Source organism: Tachypleus tridentatus, chromosome 8 (assembly GCF_004210375.1).
Source record: "Tachypleus tridentatus isolate NWPU-2018 chromosome 8, ASM421037v1, whole genome shotgun sequence".
Taxonomy (NCBI): Eukaryota; Metazoa; Arthropoda; class Merostomata; order Xiphosura; family Limulidae; genus Tachypleus; species Tachypleus tridentatus.
In genome coordinates this window covers 100,547,055-100,555,865 of record NC_134832.1, presented here as the reverse complement: position 1 = coordinate 100,555,865, position 8,811 = coordinate 100,547,055, and the positions used below count along the sequence as shown (strand labels likewise).

The 8,811-nt window shown below is 32.2% G+C and overlaps 1 pseudogene; it reads left to right on the top strand.

Annotated features, from left to right (window-relative positions):
- Positions 1 to 6,256: 6,256 nt before the first annotated feature.
- Positions 6,257 to 6,905, top strand: LOC143224232 (adult-specific rigid cuticular protein 11.9 pseudogene; annotated as a pseudogene).
- Positions 6,906 to 8,811: the final 1,906 nt, after the last annotated feature.

Below are 8,811 nucleotides of genomic sequence, written 5' to 3'. Positions count from 1 at the left end.
TTACATACTTTTTGATTTTGGTTTTATTTCTGAATAACAACAGGATATTCTGTTTCTCTGTTAAACAGGCAAAAGAAAGTCGACCAATTATCGCTAACGTTTGATAAACCAAGTTAACTACACAGAACAGAAATAAAAACAACTTGTAGATAATTATGTATGTTACACTAATTAATGGTACGCAGGTGTTAAAACGAATCATAAGAATAAAACTTATAATAATTAGAAAACATCTGATACATCAGTTGGATACCATCACTGTTATCGATATTTTTGCTGTAATAATGAAAGTTTAAGTAAGAAAGAAAATATCATTTCTAACCATTTGATTAAATTGTACAAAATGTAAATAGTCTTACTGCTTACAAGGTAGTAGAAATATCATACGTCTTAATCTCGATTTTTTGTGTAAATTTCCAAACGATTTAATCGTTTGTACAGTTGATATTCTGAAATAAGATGGAAGGAAAACTTACCTTTCTATTTCATTTATTAGAGCTTGTTTAAAGCGTACAACCTGTCTATTATAATCGAAAACCATTTCCTTTTTCGTAAAACTCCTGAGGTGGGTCTGGGTTTGAACCCCTGCGGTGGACACAGCAGATATCTTAGTATGGATTTGATCTACAACACAGATATTTTCCTAAATATAATCTGCATTTCCTTTGAACATATGACATTTAGTGTTAGGTAGGATATTAAAATGTTAAGTGCAAGAGCCTTTTGAAACTATTTATTTGAACAGTATGAATGTAAATCGTATGAAATTTGTCAATGTGTAAATTGTTTTAATTAACTAATATTTTTGAATCCAATCTTTAATAATGCATGTTTTAGTAATAAGAAAATACAAAGAAAAACTGTATTTAAACAACGTATTCCAATAAAAAGTGGTACAGGGTCTACAGTATCAAAAGTTTGACTTCAATTTTCACACTTCAAAGTTAACTACTGATATAATTAACTTCTCATTCATACTGCTTCATTCTTTTCATGTACCCTTGTGGTACAGAGGTAACTCTACGGATTTACAACGCTAAAATCTGAGGGTTCGAGTTTTCGCGCTGGGAAATAATCTTTGATGTTTTGAGCGTTTGTTTATTACTAAAATCTTCCAAATAACTGATACATAAACAGCTTTTTAAGTCTTGGTTGTGATTGAATACGATCTTTTTCAAAAGAATAAAATCTAACCACAATCAAAGTAATGCAGGTATACATTATCAACTGAAAACACTTGGGTAGTTACAATTTTATTGAAGATTCTGGTATGTAAGATATGGAAAATATTATGACTTGAAATATAACGAAAAAATTATTTGAAGGATTTAAAAGTATACTACAGTAATTAGTGTGTACAGTATCTGGATTTTAATAGTAATTAGTAAATGTAATCTCAACCTTTGTCAGTGCTTCAACAATAATTATAATATGTAGTGCAAAGTGTTTGAATGATAATTAGTTTGTTTAAGTGTTTGGCGTTTAAACTAATACTTTGTTGAAAAGTTAAGTTTTTACTTTTATACCAAATGTTTTGATATGGTGAACATTACAAATCAAACATGGAAAACTGGTTTTGGGTTACAGAGATATCACGATATCCAATCGCTATTCTACAGTAAAATTCCGCGCTGAATTCAGATATTTGTAATTTAGATAATTTAGCGAGTACAGATGTTGTAGAGCTGATTTTGTTTTTCAACCTAATAAGAGAAATGTTTTTAACATTTTACACTCCTTCAGCACCAATTCTTTCTGTTTGTTTTTAAGGTCATAAATCAACTATTGGATATTCAAGTACTTAACTTCCAAATAGCACTTTTATAGAGAGTAGAAAAAAGTAACATATTTTACCATTTAAAAAATAATATCATAACTCATTTTGTTTGTTTTCACACAAAGATACATTAAAAACACTTTGCGTATAGTTTTTTCTGATGTCTGATTTGATAATTTAGAAGGAAGACAGCTAGTCAACAACGCTCACCGCCAACGTTTGGGCTACTCTTTTATAATACTTCTTGGCAATACATCTTATAGCACACTCAAAATCCCGAAGTGCGGAGCACATTTTTACAATAACTGTTCTCGATAATTAAGAATCCTCAGATTTATGCTTCAGGCACACTAATCACAAACCCACGCCCAGTGCGAACAAAATATGTAATCACCGGTGTAAGTCGAACAGAGTTGGATATAATGATAATTTTTACTAACGTAAGCTCACAACGACGGATTGCATAATCTTTCAAGTAAAACATTCTACACTGTAGTTTATTTGCTTTTTACACTGTCATTTGAATCTTGTAACTTATTATTATGTAACAACTTTTGCTTATTTTTATATGACAGCTCATAATATACAATATCCTAAGGCGTTCACTTAAAATTATGTGTTTGGAATAGGTTAGTTGTGAAGTAGAATTTTCGAATACATAACTTGATAGAAGAAGCTCAGTAAGGGAAGTGAAAGCGTACACAGTTATTTTAAGATGCAAACTCCAAAATACCCCTCTGTCTTACTCTTCAGATTGTGGTCAATACGAGTTGGAAAGTATTGTATACAATCCGTGATGACGAGAAAACCCACTTGTAGAAAAAATACATATGTAAAAACGGTTGGTATGGATAGAGAAAGCACTATGTTGAGGAGCGAACAACGTTTCGACTTTCTTCGGTCATCATCAGGTTCACAAAAAAAGAAAGAGGTAACTGACCTAGACAAAAAGGAAAATAAACTAACAGAAGTAAATATACCCCGCGATTTTAAAAAAAATCACAAAACCATATACTGCTGCATACCATATATTCCAGACATCAGCAGAGAAATAACCAATATTTGGCAAAAACTAATAACAAAATATGACATTCCAGTTAATACCAAATTTATTCGAAAACCAGACACAAAACTAAGATCTATACTATGTAAAAACTACACTGACAAACACAACACCAACATTATTTATAAAATACAATGTGATAACTGCCGCGACTTTTATATTGGAGAAGCAAGTAAAAAAATGGAAATCAGATTCAAAGAACACTAAAAGTCACATTCACACGTTTTCGAACACTGCAAATCAAATAAACACCACATATTCATAGAAAACACCCAAATACTAAATGAAAAAACAAACATGAACAAACGCAAAATGAAAGAAGCCTTACTCATACGACAAATCAAGCCCCAAATAAATCAATACAAAGGAACACCTTTATACCTATATTAGTAAATATAATCATACATCTAAGCAGCCGTCTACATTCCTACACTCAATTACACAACCCCCTTCAAACGTGTATTCAGCTATCGGTCAGTTACCTCTTTTTTCTTTGTGAACCTGATGATGACCGAAGAAGGTCGAAACGTTGTTCGCTCCTCTACATAGAGCTTTCTCTATCCATACCAGCCGCTTTTACACATATAGTATCGCACACAGTTTAAACTTGGTCGCTTTTAATTCTGTTTCATTTGATTAAACAGGGTTGATCTACTGTTTCACAGTTTTGTGCTTGGGCTGTTTTTTTCACGTAGATTCGTTTTTGTCTCAAAAGACTCAAGTCATGACAACGGGGTTTCGAGAAAGACACTTATAATATTACTTAATTTTTATACGATTTATTCTTTTGCCCAAATGTCTCATGTTTCATTGTATCTGCATTTGTCTGTCCACCAATCTACTTCTCATAGTCGCTCTCCAACTAAGTGTCATATCAATATATATTTACTAAAAACAAATTAGGCTCTCATGTTGCTTTCTACATTTTTATAATGTTATATCGACTTTTTTATATTCTACAGATAAAGGCTAAATTTCTTAAGATGAGGTAACTTCAAGCTTTAGCTGTTCTTTAACAAGTTTACATCAGAATATATTAATATATTAACCAACTGATTTTTAACCAACACTGTTCCCTTCCAGGTGGTTCAGTGATAAGTTTGAAGGTTTATAACAGCTAAAAACCGAGTTTTGATATCTTTGGTGGACAAAGCATAGATAAGCTTATTGTGTAGCTTTGCACTTAACAGCGGAGAAATAAACTAACATTGTAAATATGTTGCTTGAATTGTAATTATAAATAATTTATACGTTTGTAATAACACGGACGACTAATTTATTCTAAAATTCAGGTTCGAACGGACGAATAATCAAAGTATCGTTCATGAATAGGTCTCAGTTTTAATCAAACAAGTCAACTGAACATAAACAGTTAATATTTCAGCATTTCTTTTACAAACCCACAAAAAATATCAGTTAAAAAAAAGTAAAAATATAAGCTTTACAAACATGTAAGACACCATTTTGGGTGGAGACATTTTTGCTTATAACAAATCAAAATCGATACATTATAAAAAAAATACCGGCGATTAGTGTACTTCTGCTTTTGTGACAAAAACTAATTTACATAATCAGCTCTTTTCAAAAAGAACAAAATAAATCATTTTAATTCACAAGTAATTAAAATAACTAGCACTAGCTTGGTTTAGTTCTCAGTTTATATTATTTAATGGTGAATTTATAGAAACTACGATCCACTAAACTATTACACCAAAATTTATTTTTGTGATAATTATGAATAGGCGACTGAACCAGGGAGAACATCCCCCCATTTTGACCTGGTAAGTTAGTGAACTTTTAAATAAAGTTAAAGGTTTGCGTGTAATTAAATTAAGAGAAAGTCACTGTTTCGTCTTTGAATTCAATGGTCATGGTTAACATGAAAATATAGTGTCTCCAGTCGTCGATGTCCTCCCAAATTAAAATCATTTCTCCTCCTGTGCTTCGAAAACTTATTTAACAGCAAAATATTGTATAATTTAGCGAAAGTTAATTTACCAAATTAAATTTTTTACTTTTACAATGAAATTTTGAAACAAGCATATTTTGATATTTGGTATTTCCAACCTGAACAACACCTTATGCGACACATGTGCTTAACAACTGGGTTAAACACCTCGAGTATCAGGCATAGCCATCCCTGACTTTAAACTGCTAAGCATGAGGATGGGAATCGATCAACAGCAAATATCGTCTTCATGACTATCTTTAATCGTATAGTTGTACGACTGTCACTTCTATAACACGCCATATATAAAAGTGTGATATATTTACACATCGCAGGAATGAACCTTGGACATTTTCAACTGCAGCTTAGTACGCTAACTCCCAGGCTACAGCCAATCATGTATGTTAGTATAGCAACACTATTTGAAATAAAATTGAAATGTCTTCAATTTAAAAAAAAAAATGAAGATACAATTTAACAACATTCTTCATGAATAACCCTAAGAGCCGAAAACTGGAGCTATTCGTTTTAACCTTTCAGGCAAAGCTCTAGTTACTTCTAATTGACAACTTACACCCCTTGATAGACATACCCTGATGTCAAGAGAAATATCATGAGAAACATAAAAGATTCTTTAGTTAACTTTTGTGATCTTGGCCCAATTTTTTTTAGTCACGTTTTTCTTCAGTGTTTTCTGTTTTGTTTTTTTCTCACGACCCTCAAGGTCGAATGTTTGGATGTTTCTAAACCTATATCTTTTGCAACAATTAAGCCTAATTTTGACCTTTTACAAATATTAGAGATGATTTAGTCAATGTCGAAAAATCTAGGTAAAAAAAAAAGGACTATTGCTAACTAAACATCTTTCTCCAGCTGTTTAACAATAACCAGCCTCCTTTTTCTTAGGACCGGAGCGGTAATTCTTCTCTACAGAACGAAATTCGTAAGATCACTTTCCTTTCCTTACTACTAATGCATTGTGTTAGCTGACACTGGTAAAAACTATTAGTAATAACCATTAGGTGTCACCATAAAAAATCATTAAATTAGTTAATTTTTATTTAATCTGTTTTCATATATAAGAATTTAATAATTAAGAGTTATTTTGCGCTTTGGCCAGATTTTTTTTTCGTATATGTTCCAAAGTTAAAATAAACATTTTCGTGTTTTCCTATATTAGAATATTTACTCTTCAGAAGAAAGGTCTTTGGTATTTTGAATAATATGGAAAATCTTACGTTTACATGAAATAACTTAGGAGTTCTAAAACTTCATTTCTTTAGCTATTTATTAACACGTGACGATTGTTTTAGTTTTAACTTCGGAGTTTGCCAATTTTAAGTACCACAGAAGTGTGTGATTAAAAAAAAATTGAATTTTAATAGTATAAGTATTATTAATTTCATGAACTTGTATTTTAATGCAAAAAATGACTCAGACTGTATACTTATGAATATTTCAGATAGTTGTTCTTCCCTTGTACTTTGCAGCCTGTATGGCCGAAATATTGTTGAACATTGATCCTGAGAAGGGAAACTTCATGTATAGCACCAGGGACGAGGGTGCTTATACTCGTAAAGAAACTTGCAATGGTGACACTGTGACCGGCAAGTACACTTATATTGATGCTAACGGTGACATGCGTGAGGTCCGCTACACTGCTAATCCTGGTGGTTTCATGCCCGAAGGAGACATCTCTGTGGATAAGAAGACTGCCACAGAAGCTGACAGAATCGCTGCTATGGCTCCCAAAGATCGAGCCCGTCAAAACCACTCTTCCTGTCCATCCCTTTGCTTACAACCCCTTCTATGATAGATTTGGACACTACCCCTTCTATACTGGTCATCACTACTTCGGTCATCACCCTTTCTATAATGCCGCTTACTTCCCATTCTCGTACCTATGCTTATTTCTACTAGACTGAAACTAAACAAATAGTATGTTAATTATAAGTACCGATATATCATGATGTAATTGTACTGTACCTTACACTACATGTACTTATAGTACTTGTACTAACAGAACTCTCCTTAAAATAATGACTTATTTCCTATGTCTCTTCTATGTTTCCTTTTCCTTCTGATACTGACTCTTCATATAATCAGCCCACTTTTTATTTTGTAAGATTCTTGCTAAATTCTTGGTAACTCTTATGTTTTCGTGTTTTTTTGTTTAAAATTTCATATGTTATTTTAACCGTAAGATTTGCCTCAATCCTCAATATTGAAGTATTTACATACTTTTTGATTTTGGTTTTATTTCTGAATAACAACAGGATATTGTGTTTTTTTGTTAAACAGGCAAAAGAAAGTCGACCAATTATCACTAACGTTTGATAAAGCAAGTTAACTACACCGAACAGAAATAACAACAACTTAGTAGGTAATTCTATGTACTAGTCTAATTAACAGAACGCAGTATCATAAATCAAACCATGTAAATGAAATAAAAACACGTATACATTATTTTTGTATTGCTCATGTATTTAATAGCGGACTGGCGTGTGTGGGTGTGGTTTCTTATAGCAAAGCCACATCGGGCTATCTGCTAAGTCCACTTAGGGGAAACGAACCCCTGATTTTAGCTTTGTAAATCCGTAGACTTATCGATGTACGAACGAGAGATGACTGACATATGTATATATTTTTACACAACGACCAAGTATAGGTCTCCTTGAAATAAAATGCAAAGTTAGTAATTTCAAATTTAATTTTTCTCGAAATGACGGTGCTTACATAACGGTAATGGTGTTATCTTAGAGTTGAATTTAAATCCTTTAAAATAACAATATTAACGCTCTGTACACTGATTGAACCTAACGTTACATAATATCAGTCTCAGTGTTGTTTTAATATGGAGTGGCGAATGCCTAAATAGATCAGAATTACATCTGATTAACGTCCAAATGAGATTATGCTAAACATTGTAACCCGCCTCCACAGCATCCTTAATACAATAACGATGCCAGTTTGCCTAAATCGTCATATTGTTATACAATTTATGTTAAACATTTGAAACTGTTTCCACATTGTACTCAATACAATAACGATCTCGAATTGCCTAAATCAATGTCTCTCAACCATCTTGTCAGTTTGCACAATTTTACAAAAAGAAACAAGATATAATAAAATAGCCATATGTAAATCGCAAACATGTTTCGTTCTACTTTCACTTTAACGGCCCAAGACTTCAGGGAGATAGAAAACCATCCCTAGTATCTTAACGGTTGTGAAACGCTAAATCATCATGGTGTTAGACAACCTACGCTACATCATAATGGTGTTAGACAACCTACGTTTGTTTATCTTCGTCACGGAGTTGCCGAGTTGTTTCCTTTAAAACTCATTCATATGAACTACTTATTCTATATTTCTGTTGAGACCTGATCGTTGTTATAAGTCACAAATGCTTATTGGTTATATAAACATTATGTGTTTTCCTTCGGACTATTGTAAAATTTTCCCTTTTAATCAATTCATCTATATCTTTCTTAGCGTTTTCAAGTGATTATTTCAGACGTTGTAGCAGTCATAAACAGTTATTATTATTGGTTATTAAACACGAAACTACACAAGAAGCTATCTTTAATCAGCCCATTACGGGTATCGAAGACTGGTTTACAGCAGTACAAGTCCACAGACATACCATTGTGCCATTGAGGGGTGTGAAAAACAGAAATATATACTTGACGGACTTTATATTAATCCCACCCATATTTAAAACCAATTTTGATTTTGTCCATGACTTTGCTGTTACAGTGTATATAACAACATATCATTCATACACAAAATATAAACGAAAATACCATTAACTTTGTAGTTACATCCATTAACTTCTTAGTATTTTACATAAAAATAAAATCAATTATATACTACAACGTACTTCACGCTAGTACAGCAGTATGCTTATGGATTTACAACGCTAAAATCAGCGGTTCGATTCCCGTCAGTGGACTCAGCAGATAGTCTGATGTGGCTTTGCTATAAGAAAACTCACATATACTCCAATGTGTTTTGGTCATT